The 21,111-nt window shown below is 38.6% G+C and overlaps 1 pseudogene; it reads right to left on the minus strand.

Annotated features, from left to right (window-relative positions):
* Positions 1-17,866: 17,866 nt before the first annotated feature.
* Positions 17,867-18,790, minus strand: LOC102426528 (annotated as a pseudogene).
* Between the last annotated feature and the right edge of the window lie 2,321 nt (positions 18,791-21,111).

A 21,111-nucleotide genomic window follows, 5' to 3' on the forward strand; every position in this document is an offset into this window, starting at 1 on the left:
AACACATTCTTGTGTTCACAGCAAGTACTTAAGGGATATGCTTCTGGAAGGTTTTGGGCCCCTAATTCTTGCCTGAATTCTCTTTCTCCTGCATTCATCTTCTTTATAGTGTCCTTTGCCTTTATTAAATGCCTTACATTAACATGCTCTATGGTGTCTCATGAGTCATTTAAATTAAGCATTGTATCTTTTTTTGCAGGGGTGTGTGTGTGTGTGTGTGTGTGTGTGTGTGTGTATGTGTGTGTGTATTTTTCCAGGTACTCTGCACAAATTCAGAAGAACAAGATTTATGAAATTTCTTAGATGGTATAGAACTAAGGAAAGCATATTTGCACACAATCAAGACCAAAGTTGAATGTTGTTTTGGCTTTTGATAAGGGTCTTTGTAAATGTCTATGTGTATTTTCACTTTTGCAAGGGGTAATACTACACCTGAACTATTGAGCTGAGTACAGCACAGTACTCAACGGTTTAGTTTATTTAACATGATCCAAGTGCAAAATACTACTGAAGAGTAGCTTAATTCCACTAATATTGTATTCCTTTATATTGTAGGTAATAGATTAACAAATCCTTTCCTCCTTCTTCATGAGAATTTGACCTTAGGTTAATTTTCTAACTCTGTCTACCTGGCAGCCTAATAAAACTAAAATATGTTGTATTTCTAAGAAATAAAAATTATAGTAAAAACTAGAGGCCTGATGCACGCAATTTGTGCAAAGGCCACAGCCCTCGCAGCCCTGGCTTTGTCCGGAAGGTCATCTGGAAGGTCATTCGGCTGTCCGGTCTAATTACCATATTTATTATTTTATTATTATTGATGACCTCTGTTGGCAAATGTGACCTGGACTAAGCGATCTAGAAATGCTTGATAAGAAGCCACAGATTCATGGTTTCCTGAGTCTGATGATTCTAGGAATATCTCTTGAGAGGACTCTGAAAACTAGGTCTATGCAATTGTGACAAAATACATTGGCTTCGCCCTAACCGGTTTGGCTCGGTGGATAGAGCGTCGGCCTGCGGACTGAAGGGTCCCGGGTTAGGTTCCAGTCAAGGGCATGTACCTTGGTTGTGGGCACATCCCCAGTATGGGATGTGCAGGAGGCAGCTGACAGATGTTTCTCTCTCATCGATGTTTCTAACTCTCTATCCTTCTCCCTTCCTCTCTGTAAAAAAATCAATAAAAAAACCTATTTAAAAAAAAAATACATTGGCTTTTGTGGTACCTGACACATTTGCCTCCTGTCAAATCCTGCACTCACCTGAGGCACATTTCCTCTCCTTGCAGTTGAACAGTATGGGCTATGAAACAACCACAGAAGAGGAATGCTGACAAATTGTGTTTTATATCCTAACTAGAGGCCCGGTGCATGAAATTTGTGCATGGGGGGGGGGGAGGTCCTCAGCCTGGCCTGCACCCTCTCCAATCCTGGACCCCTTGGGGGGGGTTACAATCCGGGACTGCTGGCTTTCTAACCGCTCACTTTGTCCGCCTGCCTGATCACCCCTAACTGCCCCCCCTGCCGGCCTGATCTCCCCTAACTGTGCCCCCCTGCTGGCCTGATCGCCCCTAACTGCCCCCCTGCCAGCCTGATTGCCCCTAACTGTCCCCGCCCCCCTGCCAGACTGATTGCCCCTAACTGCCCTCCCCTGCTGGTCTGATCTTCCCTAACCACCTCTGCCTCAGCCCTCGCCACCTTGGCTTTGTCTGGAAGGAAGGAAGGACAACCGGAAGATGGCTGGTTGACCTGGTCTAATTAGCATATTACCCTTTTATTAGTATATTGATAGCCTGTTGACAAATGTGGCTTTTAAAAAAATATGTTTTTATTGATTTCAGAGAAGAAAGGAGAGGGAGAGAGAGGTATAAACATCAATGATGAGTAAGAATCATTAACTAGCTGCCTCCTGCACACCCCACACTGGAGATCAAGCCCATAACCTGGGCATGTGCCCTGACAGGGAATCAAACCATGACCTCTTGGTTCATAGGTTGATGCCCAACCACTGAACCATGCCATCTGGACCACAAATGTAGCTTTTGAGAGACTTAGAATTTGACTGTCATTTGATTCTATGAAAATCCCTTGCACTCCACATATATACAGAAAAACTATGCTAATAAATTGTGAGTAGCTCTTCACTATTTTGAGCTCTATCATCTGCAAAGGCCCTGTTTCTAAATAAGGACATATTTACAGATATTGAAGGTTAGAACTTCAACATATTTTGGGAGGATACAACAAACCCAGAAGAGAAACATAATCCTGCAGAGCTAAAATCATAAAGGTCAGACAGATTGCCTAGTTAACTAAAAAGGTATCCCTGGATGTTGTTAAGTTCCTTTTAAGTTAGAAACAGCATAGAGATAGTAAATGTTTCCTTCCATTTCCAGCACAAATTTCCTCTTTATTTTTTTAAAAATATATATATTTTATTGATTTTTTTTACAGAGAGGAAGGGAGAAAGATAGAGACTTAGAAACATCGATTAAAGAGAAACACCGATCAGCTGCCTCCTGCACACCTCCCACTGGGGATGTGCCCACAACCAAGGTACATGCCCTTGACCGGAATCAAACCCGGGACCTTTCAGTCTGCAGGCTGATGCTCTATCCACTGAGCCAAACCAGCTAGGGCCAAATTTCCTCTTTCAATGTCCAATTGATTTCCTCACATGATGAAACCAAAATGACGTGAAAAAGAAAAACTTCCACCCCTTTCCCACTCCCCAAAAGCTTATTATAACACAATTTCAAAATGTATGTTTCAATTTACATGACAGATGTTGAGTAAGAAGACAATGTAAGCAGAATATTTAGAAAAACAGTCTGCAACACATACAAGTATAGGACAGTAGTCTTTCTCATATACTCCATGAGTGGAACCTTTATTAAAGTACATTTCTGATTTATGTACTTGTTAAAACAGATACAGAGAAATGGGATATAATCTAGTGTATGAAATCAATAAATATCTTAAGAGGTATAAAACAATTAAAAGATTAGTTTTATAATAAAAATGTATAATATGACAAATTCTACTCATTGTTCATGGTTAAAAAATTTTTCATGACGATTTGCTAATCAGAATACTTGAGGTTACTAGTCAAACACCTAGTTTAAGTATTTTAAGTTTCTAAAAGCTATTAAGAACTCCTTCATGGGGGGTGGGGGCGGGCAGGCTGGGAAAGGACAATGGGGAAAAAGGGGACATGTAATACTTTCAATAATAAAGAATTTTTAAAAAGAACTCCAAAAATCATCCAAATACATTTTTTAATCATATTTTCAGCTAAAACGCACTTTTAAAAATAAAGGTGATGATATTTTCCTACCAACGTTATCTAAAATTGATTCCTGACCTATGTAATGTTACATATCTTTACTTTTTAATAGGCCTTGCTGTGAGGAAATATTTATTGCCACGTGAGTCTTCAAAACATAAATAAAAGGAGCAATACTTGGCAAAGTTCCTGGGTCAATGATCTGCAGGATAAACCTCCAAACACCTCATATTAAGCCAACTATTTAAAATAATTCTAGAAAATTTTGAAAACACTAGAGGCCCGGTGTACAAAATTCGTGCACTTGGGGAGGGGGGCCTCAGCCCAGCCTGCACCCTCTCGCAGTCTAGGACCCCTCAGGGGATGTCTGCCTGCCTGCTTGGAAATCCCTCTCGCAGTCTGGGACCCCTCGCGCCTTACCACCCACCTGCTCGCTACTCCTTACCACTTTGCTCGCTGCTACCTTAGCGCTGCCACAGGGGCAGGAGAGGCTCCAGGCACCACCACTGCACTCGCCAGCTGTGAGCCCTATCTTGCTGTGTAGTTGTCTGTGGACCAACTGCTCTCTTCCTTCTCATTTAGGGCGAGCAGCATGTGAGGGCAGAGTGTGCTGTCTTAAAACACAGAGGGCTGCCCAGAGCTGAGGGGAGTGGCGGGGCCCATGGGGTGAGAGGTGGACACAGAGGACCCTATCTCACCCAATTGTGGGGAGGGCTGGCCTTCATCTGCCTGACCCCACCTAGGCAGGTACCGAGCAGGGTGTCCGCCTCTCCATTCTTTATCCTTCTCTCTGACACCTGTCACCCTTGCCAGGCCTCCCCCAAAGTGAGTTCAGCTCAATCCCGGAATGTAAAAGGGCATGGGGCAGGGAGGAGCCTCCCCTCAAGTGCCCCCTGATTCCAAGTGACAGGACCTGGCCTCAGGACGGTGGCCACAGCTGCAGAACATAGATCTGTTTCAAGAAAAGTTGGGAATGCAGACTTTCGTATGAGCCCCTATTACAAAAGGTGACTGTTTATTCAGATTGTGGCAAAGACACCTTCAAGAGTAACATAAGTGGGTAAAGTCAGGGCCAAACCAGGCCATTTCCTCATCCAATCTCTCTGAGGTGCGTGGACAGAACCAAGTCTCAGCTCTTCGCAGGACACTTCCGGGTTTTTTTTAGCCTAAAGGACAGTAGTCTGTCTCCATTCTTATTCTTTAGGATTTTTTCATTGTCGGATAAAGGATACATACATTGGGGCAATCCTCTCTAGATACAATATTCCAGTTGCACCCATGTGATGACAACAGCGCCCCTCAGAGGGAAGGTGCCAACAGATGGGGAGCAGGGAATTCTGAAAACCAAAGCAAAGGTTCAGATCATGGAAGAAGTCCTTGGTGTTCTGCTGAGAAACTTGGACTCCTTTCTCTGCGGTCACACAACTGTCACACGCCAGGCAGTCACTCAGAAATATCTTGGCATCAACCAACTTATGGAATTCTCCCTTCTCTCTGTTCTCCTGAGCCGGGCTCCGGACGTTGACTGCAGCATTCTCTTGGTCATTGTTTTTTGTTTCCCCAAAATGTTACAAAGTTTATATGAATATAACATACAAAGATGCAGCCTCCTTTGTAAGAACAGGAAAGAAAGGGGTGGTTAAGTAAGGCACACGGAGCTGCAGCAAGCACCAGCTGTGGGGAGGGCCAAGGGGGAGAGGAGGTTGGTACTGGGGCTGAGGCCCTAGAGCCATTGCTGGGGAAGTAGGGATCCCCTCTGAGTGCCACGTTCTGAGGCTGAACTAATTGGTCAAGCTGAGGCAGAGGTGGGTGGCCATGTCAGCCATCTTTGGTGCTGTTTACCCTTTCCCACCCCAGCTCAGAGCCCTGATTCCAAAGGCCCCATCCAGAGCAGAGGCCCTGGAAGGGGGTGAGAGGAAGTGAGTAGGGCAAGTTTGAAAGCCAATATGCCTGTGTGCTGAGGGATGGCCTAAGACAGTGGTGAGAGGTAGTAGGGGAAGGGTTCTCATACATACCCTTCTGTGGGGGCCACTGGTGAAGGAGGCCAGGGGAGTAGGGTAGGGATGGGGCACTATGACCCCAGCCTCTTAGGCATCCCTGTCTGTCCTCTGCAGTGAACATGGAGGAAAGGGGCTGCCTCTGAGGAGGGGCCAGGCCAGGCCAGGTGACTATCTTGAGTTCTGGCTGAGGTGATGGTCCTCACCCTGAGATGCCGTCTAACTGGTGATGGACCCAGGCCTGACTGACTGACTGCCGCTGCTGTGGGTGCCTGGGACACAGGCCTGACTCTGACTCCCCCCACTGAGGCACCCAGGACCTGGGCCTGACTCCACCTCTGCAGGTGCCCGGGCACAAAAAGCCCCCCTGCTGCGCACACAGCCTCCTGCTGGCCTGTTAATATGCAAATTGGTCGTTACTGTGATGCTGTTAGAACCAATTTGCATATTACCTCTTTATTACATAGATGTTAATTTTTTAAATGTATGTAAATCACATGGGACACTACTGAAAAGATCAAATAAACCATTGAGCATTATAGTGTGACTGTGCTAAAGACCTGCATTTGTAAGACCTGCTCAGCATGTCTTCCACATTGTGTTAGATTATCTTCCTGCAGTAAACTCAGGTGGTTCTTCAAACCACAGTCCCTATACAGATTCACATTTCATTAAAGGTATCCATCATGTCACATCAAATTATTGCCTTAGATACATGTTATAAAGAATGCCAAAATAGTTGGACAGTTTAAGCTGGCATTTGTCTGTTCCATACACATAATATTTATTTTAGCTTCCTTTTTCCATTTCTGAGATATTGGACAAGATTTTCTTTACTATAGTAAACTATTGCTTAACTTCTCCCTTGAATTTCAAGCTAGAGATTGTAATATAAACACAGTCAGTCAATGCAACTTTCCTAGGTGAAAGAGAGACTTATTATGCTTTAAGGGGTAACCATGTCAGTCCTTTAGTTCTCTTTCCATGTTTGAAAATGAACTTGTCTGCACTATCTTTTGATTAATCCAAAATAGTCTTTGCATGGGCATGCTGAAAATACCAAAAATTCCTCCCTTATTTTATCCATGTTTACGGACCTTGTGAGAGTTCCCTTATTCTAGAAAGCCAGTGAGTGAGAGAACTTTCTCTTATGGCAGAGCCATTAACCCTGACTTAACACATTTTTTTTAAATATATTTTATTAATTTTTTACAGAGAGGAAGGGAGAGAGATAGAGAGTTAGAAACATCGATGAGAGAGAAACATCGATCAGCCACCTCCTGCACACCTCCCATTGGGGATGTGCCCACAACCAAGGTACATGCCCTTGACCGGAATCGAACCTGGGACCTTTCAGTCTGCAGGCCGATGCTCTATCCACCGAGCCAAACCGGTTTCGGCTGACTTAACACATTTTAAGTTCATTGTTTCAGGCCTTTCAAGAACACCATCTCTTTTAATTCTTAAGGATGCTATTAGAATTCACATGATCATGACTCTGAGGCTTAGAGAATTAGGTTGATTTTTAAGATCACAGATCTAGTGGTGAACTGTCACATATCTGTGATCTGTGTCACTCCAAAGTCAAGCTCTGCCTGTCCCATGAAACTGTGCATTTCTCCCATTAATTTTCTATTTCATCACTGGAAAATCATCAAAACAATCCAAATATTTATTATTTGTAAAAATTTGTTTTGTGCCATGGTCATATTACCTATTATTTAATACTAGAGGCCCGGTGCATGAAATTCATGCACCAGCAGGGTCCCTAGGCCAGGCTGGCAATCAGGGCCAATCTGTGGGGTGACCAGTGGGGTGGTTGGGGCCCCCGCTCTCACCCGCCTTGGCCTGGCACTGCCCGCTCACCTGCCCCATCATCCCACCATGGTCCCGCTCTCATTGGGGCCCATCTGGGCCAGCAGTGCCTCCTCTGCTTCCCGCTGCCAGTGCCGTATCGCCAATGCCCACAATACCCACCATGTTCCATGCCGCCCCCTGGTGGCCAGTGAACGTCTAACTCCCTGTCAATCGAACTCCTGCCCGTGGGGACAATTTGCATATTAGCCTTTTATTATATAGGATAAGACATCTTTGATTGTGTAAGGACATTATTCATAATTATGGCAGAAAGGCAGACACACAATGGGTGGGCAAGGTGGTTCTCCTCTGTAGACTTCTCACAGGTGTGTTCTCATGCACTGCTAATCCCATTCTGTTTATTTTCCATAGAGTAATTATTTGTGGCTCCTCCCTCACCAGAGAAATATACACAAAATAAGGACTTGTTTTTGCTTGCCCTTTTATTCCTAGAACCTAGCACAAATTCCTGGAAATTACTAGACAATAGATGATTTCCTTAATGTATAAAATATATATACATATATATATTAGAAGGGTCCATGACTCTTTGGTCAAATGGATTAATGGTTGAAGGAAAAAAAGCAAAGAAGAAAGAAGCTATGCAAAATATAATTAATTAAAGTAAACCAGAATTAAATGTTTCTTAGCAATATATGTAGAACCTTAATTTTCTAAGTATTTAGTTGAAAGAGATTCATTTCTCTATCAATTGCTAAAGTTCAAGTAAGTCTCATTGTGATAGTCTTATTTTCTAGTTTATTCCTGAGCTTTCACATTTTGATAATTATTACAGAACTTCAAATATATGGATAAACATCTTGGATTTATTAATAATGAAAAATCCCTAAGTTTATATCTGACATTCATTTCATTGAGAAAATCTGAAAAGTCAGTAATTTTTAAATATGTGAGGCAATTACTCAATTATTTCAAATTATAAGGTAATCATCCCAGAACAAATCAAACTTCAATGTGGATCAAAGAATTCTAAAATATACAAAATGGTTTAAAAGACAAAACATTTTTTCTTATAATTTCTGGGATTGATCAATGAATAATAAAAGGTACATTTACCTAATCAGTAAACAGGAGCAATTTGGAAAAAAATAGAGAATGGAAATTTAAATGTGGACCTGAATTGCTGCAAACCTTGTGCACCCAGTGTGAGTTCTATTATTGAAAGTACCAAAGCTAGTCTATGATATATATTTTATGAAATTCTCCTTTAGGCTATCCATCTGTGATAATATCCCACTGCTATCTTTCATATTGACTTTTCCTTGTCTGTAATATAAGGAGAATGAAGCTAAAAGATTATTCATGATAGAAAGGAGCAACTAGCATTAAAGTAAAATGTAAAAAAAAAAATCTGGTGTAAGTGGTTCTTTTCTATAGCTTAGGAAACTTTTCCTCAGGTTAAAAATTCTTTTTGATACATTACAACCAGAGAATTTGTCTCATAATTAACTAGCTTGGGAAATGGAGGGATCCATAGATTTTCATGTCCCCTGTGTGCAAAGTTGCTTTCATTTTGTTATCTTTCTAGTCATTTCCTCATCTCTCACCTGAACCCTCACAGCTGATACTACCAAGCAGAGCCTACACATACACACACACATATTTTATCAAGGGGAAATTATCTCATATTCTAGACTGCAACAGATTCCATATATGATCAAAATAGATGAGTTAATAGCCTTTAAATCATTTGACATGTTAAGAAAGACATCATGCAAATCAAAAGTATTACTCTGAAAAGCATTAAATCTCAGAAAATTAATTCTAACTAGTTTCAAGACATTTCCTTTATAGTATGTATTTCTTACCACACAGAATATTTCTACTTGAGGTGCCAAGGAAGCTATCATTATTAAAAGACTGATGATTAATAGAAACACTGCAAGTGTTCAAAAATTCATGTCTGTTATTAAAACCATTTGTGTTTTCATTAGAAAACTTTTCTACCGCAGAAGTTTGGTTAAAGTGTGTTAATTTAATGCTTTTAAATAACAATTCATGTGCATTAATGTACTGATACCCTTTTCTAGAATTTTTATGATCTTTCTCTGCTTGTATTTAATTCACCCACACAGGAGATTGTGTGCTTACCAACAATTAACTCCTTGGGTATCTCAACTGAAAAAAGATGGGTAAGACATCTTAGGAGATGTAAAGTCTCATGCATATGGGATTAAACATTCAGCAAAATAGTTATACTGAAAATAATAACCATATAAAAATAAAATATCAATGTCAAATAACTGTACTTCAAAGCAGGATTCTTTAAACTGTCACACTGAATTAGACAGAGAATGAGACAGCTTGAATAACTAGGTTGAAACCTTTAAAATAATTTTCACCCTGGCATGCCAGTGAAGACATTGATTGCTGTACATTAATGAAACCTTTGATTCTCTGATTAAATAACAATCTATTTTTCTTCTTCTTTCTAAACTTAATCTTATAGATAAGCTGTAAAAGCACACATAAACAGTATACATCTTGTCAAGAATGCCTATGTGTATGAAGGAAATATAATAGCCAGCCCATCAATTTCAAAATATTCTTTCTCTCTTCTGCTAAAATCTCTTTAAAAAAAGTGATGAAGACAATCAAGAATGTATTTTACACTAGAGAATCAGAATAAAATCTTGAGAAATAATTACTATACCTTTTTATGTAAGCCCAGATAAAAAAGTACTAAGACACAGAATATATAGATCACTTCCACAAGGAAAACTTACTGATTTTTTTAAAGTACTGATTCAAAAATTGCTGTCATTTTATCCCAATCTCAATTACAGTGCCATACATTGATGACCAGCTTCATTATGCCATTTTATTTCTTAAGTATATTCATGGAAGCAACAATAGAGAAGACTTGGCTACATATTTTATTTCATAAGAATACATCAAATAAAAACTATTATTTGTCCTGAAATCTTACACAAAAATAATAAAATATTAAGGTACCTTAATTTCATTCATTACAATGATCTCCCAACAGTTTTGGAAATTTACTGCATGTGTATGTATATATAATGTATCTTTATATACATAAACACTTGTATATAATTGTATTGTATATTATTTTTTTATTAGTACTTGACATCCAACCCTAGCAGGCTTTTGGTATTACAAAATCTGGGAAGTGACATATTGTAAACCTCAGATTTTCTTGAAACTAGAGTTATGAATTCAAATTAGATTCCACCAACGAGAGGCACTTGTTCAAGTTCCTGAAAATGAGTTAGAGCACAGATCATCTTCCTGCTGTAATTCCTACAAGCCAGAATAGTCACAGAGATGTAAGTATTGGGGACTTTCTCCAAAGTCTAGATAGACATCAGCTGCAAGAGAATCTTGAGGCAGTTGTGTAAGATTCTGTCTGTATCCCAATCACTAACCATCAATTTCATAAGTGGAAATAGCTGAAGAGGCAGAAGCTGTGTCTTCTCCTCTGGGTTAAAACTAAGGTATTAGTACATAGTTGAAATTACTAATCCATTGGCAGTCACTTTACTTTTGCCTTTCCAGACACTGAATAATTGTCAAGCATGTAATGTCTTGCGTGTCGTGGACCATTATCCTGAATGATAACACAAAGAGGAAAAATCAAAATTCTCCCAAATAAGCCTTTGAAAGACTGTGTAGAAGTGTAGAATCTTCCATTATCTTTGTCTCAATACTATACCCCCCTCCTTACACTATGTGCTTGAATAATACATTTTTTTTTCTGCAAATATTGAGAGGGAAATGAGAGAGGGAAAATATTATAAGCAGGAACTCTAAGGAAGACTTTGAAACCTCAGTAGAACATGTAGATTGTGGGAAGTGAAGACTTTAAATTTAAAGTAGAGAACACTTCCATTCTGCAGCAATAAATAATTTAATCACTGAGCCTCTTATTTTTTGTTTATAAAAATTATGAAATTGGACAGTACATGGGTATTTTGTTTACCCTGAATCCAATTTTATGAATAATCATTGTTCCTTGATTTGACAACTTTTGGAGCCCATGTGGGTAAGGTATGCTGAAAGCCCTGATTTCAATGCTTTAGTAAAGCATACTTAATGCGGCCTGAGCATTCAAGGAGCTTCATTATCTTGGCCATCAGTATGGTTCAAATATCCTTCCAATTAGAGTCCTTCCTTGGATTATAATCTATATATATCTTCCCTGGTATTAAAAGCTGCAAAACCTACTGAAGTTTGGAGTTCCCAGGGCTGCCCTATACCCATGTGGAGAGACTTACATCTGTGAATTAAACCATGACAAGATGAACAAAGCCAAGAATTTGAATCCTTGGATACAGATGTGCTAGGAGGGCATTTATACTGTATCCTTTGCAGTAGCACAAATATGTTTTTAGCTTAAGTTTAAATTAGCACTTGTAATATTGGAACTCAGTGGATCCTAATACAGATCCAATCATTGGGTAAAAACTCTGAAACCATTTTAAATAAATGGTTTAGGGTGTAAAACTCAATGCTCTGCTTGTTCATATATATGTGTATGAGTTTTTGCAAAGTTTTATAAATGTTTCTCTAGGAAAATTTATTTTTATTTAACTAGGGATTTAATCTGTTTTCCCATAGACAATACTAGGGGCAAGGTGCATGAATTTGTGCACCTTGAAAGAAACTGTGGGCTGCGGTGGGCACAGGGATGGGTCTTGGCCCATCCTCCATGCTCCTGCCTGGCCCCTCTCATCACAGCCCCCGATCCCCTGTCTCCTGGCAGCCCTGCTCCTGCCGCCACCGCTCCCATGTACTGACAGTGCCAGCCCTGCTCACACCGATGATGGTGTGGAGTGATTGAGGGGGGCTCCAGCAGTGGATGTGAGTGGTGGCTGCTGCCCTGATCGCCCCTCAGAAGCAGGGGGAGGTGGAGAAGCCCTCAGGAGTGATTGGGGCCAGCAGCTGCCACTCACAACCACTGACAGCATTGAGCGATCAGGACCAGCGCCAGGCGCCAGCAGTGGTTGCGGGCGGGGCCAACACCGACAGCAGGTGCGAGTGCCAGGTGGGACCGCAGCACGTGGAAGTAAAGAATTTTCAGTAACCACCAGAGGCTCACCCCAATGGCAGCAACCAGCGCCCCGCCTTGGTCTGGTGCCCCGGCTCACCTGCTCCACCATGTTCTGCACTCTGCCACTTGCTGCTGATGCCCGCCATGTTCTGTGCGCGCCCCCCTGATGGTCAACGCACATCACAGCTACCAGTTGTTTGGTCGTTTGGTTATTCCACCGTTCAGTCTATTTGCATATTAGGGCTTTATATATATAGATGCTTAAACTTGGAAAGTTTGTTTTGCTAAAAGGGAAATTATGAGCAGACTCCAAAGAACCACACAAAATGTGTATAGCATGCTTATTTGTAGTGAGAGGAGCCTGTGAGCAAAAAGTGTAACTTCAGGTAGATGAGACATGGTCTGTGGCATCACTTTTGACAGAAGCTGGTCTGTTCAAAATGTCAGTTTGGGGAGAAAGGAATTCATCATAAAGCTGTTAACAGTACATGGCACCAGATGTTAGACCTTGGTCCTTGAGTTTGGATAGGAAAAATATCAGAGCCAAGATTAAAACACAAGTGAAAGTTTATTTAGAAAGTCACAGAGATAAAGGACTGAGCCATAGAAGAAGTGAGCCAGCTGGGCTGCATGGACTCAGGAAACAAAAGGCAAAAGAAGGGCCCTTGGAGCTTAGGAAAAAGGAAGGCAAAGAGAACAGGCCTGTGGGAAGAAGAGGTGGCAAAGTGCTGTGTGCTCCAGAAAGAGCATGCCTGGGGAGAGAAGGGGCTGGGGAAAGCACAGGCATGCTCTAGAGAGAGTGCGCACTCACTGGCTCTTTTGTCTTGAAGTTCTCAGGTGAGGCTCTTAATAGAATGTTCATCAGCTTTCCAGGTGTGTTCTTTTAGGGTCATGGTCTATATTGCTTGGTGTCAGGGTAGGGGGTCATTAGTTATTAAAGCTGATCCTAATGTCACCAATAGTATCATTTTGTCTGGTTTGCTGTTTTTCTGGACCTGAAGCTGAAATGCAACGGAGGCCTAGATATTTTCTCTAGTTTGACCAAAACTCTTTCTCTGTGGTCAACAGCCCCAAGGCTTATTATTTGATGCTGGTCAGAACTGTGCAAGGTCTTATATAGGAGTCATATGAGACTATTCTCTGCCCCCCACTTAGGCCTCCCTTAATGGGGTCTACTGCATGGCTGGCGACATGCCAGAGGAAGAAAGATCAGGGGAGGGTCTGAACCACATGGCCAAGGATATTAAAGGTCAGGGAGTTAAACTACATGACCAGTGATATGCTAAGAGAGAAAGGTCACCCCTGGGAGGGAGGTCCCACCATGCAATTGTCTGTTGCTAGGTACCCGAGACCTTCTGCATCTGGTCTATCATTCCTATTTGGTGCATGTCTAATTGTCTACCATATCACAGTCATTCAAAGGTAGTAATGTAGATAGTAACATAAGTAAAACCTCATGATAAAATTAAAACAAGACAAGTGAAGCTTTCAATAGTAGAAATAAGTTTGAAAGTCATTTTTAATCCTTTCTGAAACAAAGTAGATTTTAAATTAAATGGAGCAGCTTATAACTTAAATAAATAATAAATTTTATTAAATTATATATATATTATATATCTTGTGATGTGTGTATATGTGTGCATACTTGTGTGTTTATTTACTTTTTCCCTGATATTCTAAATTTTTCCATCTCTGTTTTCAAGTAAATTTTTTAAATATGCCTATTTCATAACTAAATAAATTTGAAGAATAACTTGAACTTTTATCTTTCTGGTTCAATTATACATTACTGGAAACAGGCTAAATAACCATTCTCATTCATTTTTAAAAAGTCCCACTAATTGGTACAGTAAAAAGCATGTTATATTGACTCAGCATGTTTCTGTATTCAGAATGTTAACTTTTGCTAAAGTTTAGATAACTCTTTTTTGAATCTATTTAATTATCCTAGACTACTTTTCTCTTAGGAGTTACTCACAGAACAACAGAAAAAGAAGTAAAACACTTTTTTCTTTTATTCCTACTGAGTTCTATTTAATCTTTTTTCCTTTTTTCTTGGCTAACATTTTAATATTGAAACTCAAATCTAAAATTAATATGAAATTTTACACTCTATGTTTTCTTAAGTAATATCAATTACACTTTCACCTTCTCTATGAAACATTCTCTGATCATCTCAGTTGAAAGTAATTCTCTCTTGCTTGGAGGTTTTGTAGTTTATATTGCCAAATACCTTGTTTGAAACTTATAATTAAACATACTTTTGTAAAATTGATTTTTAGAGAAAGAGAGAGAGAGAAAGAGAGAGAGAGAGAGAGAGAGAGAGAGAGAGAGAGAGAGAGAGAGAGAAATATGTTGTTCCACTTATTTATACATTCATTGGTTGCTTCCTGTATGTGCCCTGATTGGAGATCGAAACCACAACCTTGCATATTGAGACTATGTTCTAAACCAACTAAACTACCCAACTAGAGCCTAATTAAGTGTCTTTTTAAAATGCATCTTTTATATAGTGTCTGCTCTTAGGAATAAGATATAATTCTTTCTTGGTTTCTTTTCTTCCCTATATTACCCAATTATTTCTATTCAACATGAGCTCATAAATACTCATTGATAATGGACCACAATTCACCACATCTAACAATATAAGAAATAAAAATGTGTATCTTCCTAAAGAAGAAGTATATACATACTATGTAGATCTCATCATCACAGTATTCTAGATACACACTATCCATGGCCAAATTGGCTAACAGAAATCCCTTTTCCTTCTTCAAATTTTCTGAAAGTGGACCATACACTCTACATTTCAGGAGCTTCAAGGACACTCTTCCCTTTTCTAGGATATACTAAAGAAGATAAATTTGTAAGCAGAAGGGAAATATTATTTATAATGCTGTGTCTTAAGCTGAAAAGTATTGGAAATGATTTTTCATAGAGACTAATGTTTAAATTGTAGGTAAGCTTAATGTAAAGGATAGTTTTATTCTGTTTTAGTGGCATTATTAACTAAAAGAATTTATTCTGTATGATTTGAGAGATGGGGCAATATGCAGAATAAATTTCCTTTGAAAAAAATGCTTTCTGTGTTTCCAAGAATTGACTTGCATTAAAAACTTTTATGCACAAATGTTTGGTGAGTTTGGGACTGGCTATACTAAATTCTTCCCAATCTTAAAGTAGATTGTTTTAAAAATAGCAATACCAGCATAAAAGCTATATAATGTTTCAGAAGAAAGAAACAACTACTAAGGAAATTTTCCATTTTGACTTTCAAGCCTTTGCATAACTCTTTTACAGAGCATGGAGTACATTTTAGCTGAATATTCAGGAGGGGAAAATATGACCAGTTAATTTGAAAAAAAAAAAAATATATATATATATATATATATATATATATATACAAAGAGAGAGAGAGAGAGAGAGAGAGAGAGAGAGAGAGAGAGAGAGGTCTAAGACAACATGCTTCAAGGATAATCTGAAAATTTGGACTTAAAGAAGGAAAGAAGTACAGAGGGAGAAACTATCCATTCTTTTGGAATTATTAATGCTTTCTAGAAAGATCTTGATCACTTTAAAATGTTTCCCTCAGGTCTGATTCATGCAATTCCTTTGACTTTTTAAAGACTCCTCCTGAAATGTCAGTCACTTCCTCTTTATAATCTATTTTTAACATTCACTCTTATTTAAACATGTCAGTTTCTCTTCTTGAAACCAAAGTCTTTGGAGGAGTTCTAGTCCATGACAATATAAAATGGAGTGAATGCCAGATAAGCCCCTCCTGGGTAAGTCATTTATTTTCACATATTTATTACCTTGTGTGCTTTATTATATCAAATTAATGTCTATAAAATGTTTCACACTGATACCCCTGAATAAATATTTAGTCTGGTCATCCCTGGCATCAATACTAATTAAAGGTGCTTTGTAAGAACTGTTTACAAAATGTTTTGAAATGTCCAGATGATAGTTGTATAAAATGCATCACATTGATTAATATTTATTACCTGTTTAAAATTTATATAGTACTATCACATTGAAGCTTCGACATTTTGACAAGAATATGATTTTAACACTAGAATAAAAGGGAGGAAAGAAAGAGTATCTTATTTTTTAGGTCAGCCCATGCCCAGGGATAAATTCTATGCAATTAGGTAAACGTGGCTTAAAAAGATGACTTGAAATCTGTAATTAATAGTAGCACTCCTGTCTCTTGTCCCCCTATTTTTCTAGCTAATTTTTACTCTCTACTTCCCCTAAATATTGATTTCACACTTACACTCAATGACACCCATTCGCTTTGTTCTGAATCCTATGACAACTCTGCTACCTCTTTCTTGGTCCATCACTCTGATAGTCATGTTCCCCCTCTACTCATGCCAACGTGCCTTCTCCCTTCCTGACACACACATCTTTATTCCTCTATTCTCCTTCCATGTATGTGTTATTGTCTTTTTCACATATAATTTTTGGGTGGAAAATTTATTTCAACTTAAACACATAATGGTTTGAGGAATGAGGGTCTGTTCAATTTGGAAATTTTACACATGGGCAGGAATTTCATATTTAAGAATTATTTTCTATAAATTTTATAAAAGACTATTGGAAGAAAAGTAATATACTCCAAGAATAGGCAAGATATGGTCTAACTTAGTAATTATATTTTATGTCAATAATCTTACCACATATAATGAGCTTCATGAAATTTGCTTTTCTTTTCCATATGCACTTAGTAACTTTTTAAACCTTTATGAAATGCTACATTATTTTCCTGGGATCAGCACAGCAATTTCGAGGACTTCTCACAAAAGGAATTGTGTGTGTGTGTGTGTGTGTGTGTGTACACATTTAGTTTTATTGTAACAAAGCAACTTGTATACTTTTAACGTTTAAAACTGAACATCATCTTTCCTTTCCAATGAAACAAAAATAAAATTTTAAAATAAATAGGAACAAAATTACAATAGAGAAATGTCAATTCTGAATAAGATCCTACAGGTTCTGCTGATTCTCCCATTGAGCGGCAGGGCTCGTCATCATTAGGAGAGAATTTTATTTAAAAAGTCTCATCTTAGACTTCAAGGATGTCCATTAAACATCACAATTAAACATACCAAAGGAGAAGCCATGTTGTAAAATGCCACTTAACCCACCCAAATATCTCGAACCCACCCTTTGCTGATCTTCTATAACACCCCCTTTTTTTTAAGTCTTTTTCTTTCTTTTTTTAAACAAGAGAAAGTAGACAGACACATGTTGGTAAATGCTAACTGTCCATATTCACATAGAGACACAGTGTAATCTCTGAGCCCAATATACAGAGAAAGGAGGAAAAAGCTAGAATTCTGTGCACTACTACACAGGGGCCTAGCCACCTCCAGCTCCCAGCAGAGCTAAGGGAGCAGAAGGTTTTTCTTTTTTCCCACAGAGCACGGTGGTGTTGATTCCATTAAAGTTTTCTTGAGACAGGAAGGGATAAAAATGAATTTGGAACAGAAAGGGGCAAAGATTCTTTTCCCAATGTATTCTGCTCAAGGTACATCCCCCCCAAATAAGGTGAGAACCATGGTGTAAAGGAGAGAAAAGAGTCCTCAAAAACAAGGCGACTGAGTACAAGAGGGGGAAAAAAGAAAAATTAAAAAAGGACTGTAACTTGCTCCCAGGGACTGTAGAAAATTAAAAAAAGGTTGGAATCCATCACTGTTCTTTAGTCATCTTCTCCTTCATCTTCCTCTCCTTCTTCCCCCTCATCATCATTTTCATCTTCTTCACCTCATCCTCATCCCCTTCTTCAATATCTTCCAACCTTTCTTCTTCTTCTTCTCCTTCTTCTTCTCCTCCTCCTCCTCCTCCTCCTCCTCTTCCTCCTCCTCCTTCTTCTCCTTCCCCTTCTTCGTCATCCATGTCAGGAACCAAGTAGTACTGTAATGGATTTGGCCAAATGTCATCTTTGATGACTTCTCCCAACTCATCTGCACCTGCATCAGAATGGTCAGTGAACCAGGTAAAGAAGCTTTCTGATTCCTCATGCTGTCTCTTCCTGCTGGCTGTATTCTGAGTTTGACTTGAACGTTTTGTCAAATCCTTTCTAGATTTCCATTTGATTTCAGTGGACTTTGAAGATGGATCACCACTCTCATTCAGATGAAACTCTTTGGAGAGAACTTTATTTTCGAAGTAAGGATTTTCATCAAAATAAAAATCTGTTCTGTAACCTGATTTAATATCTTCAAATTCTGTCACTTCAACTCTTGTCAAATAATGCAGTGCGTCTTCATCCTCTTCCCCAAGCAGTGCAGACACTTATGGATGGTTGACAAATGTTGTTACCCCAAAATTTGGGATTTGGGCAATCAATTCTGACCTCTTCTGAAAAAATGGTTGGCGGAGTTTGTTATATTTCTGTTCTACTTTCAAAATCTCCTCACTGGCTTGTTCATTAAGTCTGTCTATTTCATTTTGTACTTCATCAATATGTTCAATCGCTTCTTGCTGTTCTTTTTCTCCTTTTGGCATGTCCTTAGGGGTCGGCTTCTTCTCCAGCTTGGGAGCTGGAGGCAGTTTCGGTTTCTTTCTTCGTTTGAAGTGGGAGCGAGGACTGACGTTTGGGGGCCATTCTGTGAGGAAAGTCCGAGGATCTAGGCGCTGGGAAGTTGCCAGGCACAAAGGCACACTGAGCACTCAGAAAAGTAATTTTTACTTTTTAGAGCACTTTCAGGGTCAAATGCCAAAAAGACCTGGATGCTTTTTCAGAAGCAAAATATTTTTAAATGATCTGAGATACCCAAATGTTTAGACACCATATAAAAATAAAAAAAATAAATTGACTCTATTAACTCTGTTTTCTAATGGACATGGATTACTTAAACTATCAGGCATTATAAAGCAACTAGAGGCCCAGTGCACAAAATTTGTGCATGGGTAGGCTCCTTAGCTCTGGCCAGCGATCAGGGCCGATCTGTGGGGTGACTGGTGTTGCATCCGGGGGCCCCCACTGGCACCCACCTTGGCTGGCCTGGGACTGCACACTTGCCGGCCCCACTTCCACCACCAGTTGGGCCTGTGGGCTGGGGGCAGCTACTGCATTGAGCATCTACCCCCTGGTGGTCAGTGCACATCATAGCAATTGGCCATTTGGTCAATTTGCATATTAGTCTTTTATTATATAGGATAAACTTGACTATTTTTTGGTAATTTTTATGTGTGCTTGTCAGAGATATCCAATTCTGACTTGATGATCACCTGTCCACACTCTATAAACTGTCATATAATTTAAAAAATATTCTGGTGATTTATTTTATGTCAATAAAACAGCATTTATCTAGTTTATTAAAGATAAATCTGATGATATCTTAATATACACAAAGGTTCTGTCATATAAAATGTCATCCACATTTACACTTAGGACTTTAAAGACAGGACATAGAGAAAAGTTTCTGGAAAAAGGCTCAGCTTGATAAAAATAGCACTCTGGTTGCATCGCTTCTCAGAAACTTGGAGAGAAGGAAAAGACATTGCGATAACACATTTGTTATTGGTTGAGGAAATAAGCAAAACTTTCAGATGGTGATGTAAAATTATCTTAATAGTTGAATTTGTTTTTTATTTCATATTCCATTGAAGATTATAATTTGTCTTAATATGCTGAAAAGTTATATAATTTCCCTCCAAGATATGATCAGATATGGTCAATTCAAATTCCATTTCCCTAATGAGATTAGTAATAAATACAGTCAAAATGCAATAAAGAAACATCAGCCAAGCATTTTACACCAATTTTGTCCATGGTTTTTTATAATAACTATCATTGTTCTGAGTTTTGATAAAAACGAGGAGTATGGTATGAATTTGTATGAATCTATATTTCAGCATAACTTTAAAATAATTATGATGCAAAAATAGAGTAAATTTAATTCTTGTCTTAACTCTAGTATATATAGGAAGTCCCCCAAAAAATGTATACACACACTTTGAATCCTTACAAAGGCATTGTTTATTAGAATACATTTCATTTTTAAAATTGAGCTATTAGCTGTTAAAGTGTGTATACATTTTGGGGGCACATTCCTCTCTAGAAAATGAATTTATCTTTCCTCCAGAGTGGTTGAGAAACGTCATTTGAAGACATCCAATCAGCTTTAAACTAACTATACCAAAAGGCTGTGATTCATTAATAGTTAAATTCACGAATTTTAACAAACACTTTAAATAAACTTTCAAAAATGCAATATTTGAACATTAGAAATTTGAATTAATTTTTATTACCAATTTAGAAAAATAAAAATAATTGAGTAAATATAACTTGTATCCTAAACTTTTCATTAATATCAGGGACTATTTTATTATCATCATGAGAAAGCAAATTTAAGAAATCAATTCATATGACAATATGAATGATAACATCTATTCTGTAGTGCATGATAAAATCATTCAAAAAGAAGTCAATGATTCTTAAAAGAGCAATTTGTAGGTTTCTCAAATTGCTTAGTCTAAGATGCAAGCTTTTTATTTTTATTTGTTTGCATTGCTACAAAGATATGATAGGAATTAAATTGCATCCACACATAACAACATGTAGATAGAGCTGTGTTGTGCATAAAGAAACTTTGTATTTTTTTTTATGAACAGTTGAAGGTAATCATATTTGCACTCCATAAAGTCCACTTTCCAATTCATCTGTTGCCATATAGTTGAAAATTTACTTCTGCCCTTTTGTCATTATTTGATACCCTGTTCTGTAACAATCTGCTTGAACCTAGTTGCTAAAGCAGTCAAAACATCCATAACTTTTAAAGAATTCTAATTGAACAATGAAAGCACCCTGAGCCCTCTACCAAATTATCAAGAGCTTATCAGCCACACTGTCAATAACAGCATTGTGTTCTCTTTACCAGTTTCTGCACTTCAGAATGAAAGACACTTCTTTGTGCTGAAGTG

This window comes from Myotis lucifugus, unplaced genomic scaffold (assembly GCF_000147115.1).
Source record: "Myotis lucifugus unplaced genomic scaffold, Myoluc2.0 scaffold_264, whole genome shotgun sequence".
In the NCBI taxonomy this organism is placed as follows: domain Eukaryota; kingdom Metazoa; phylum Chordata; class Mammalia; order Chiroptera; family Vespertilionidae; genus Myotis; species Myotis lucifugus.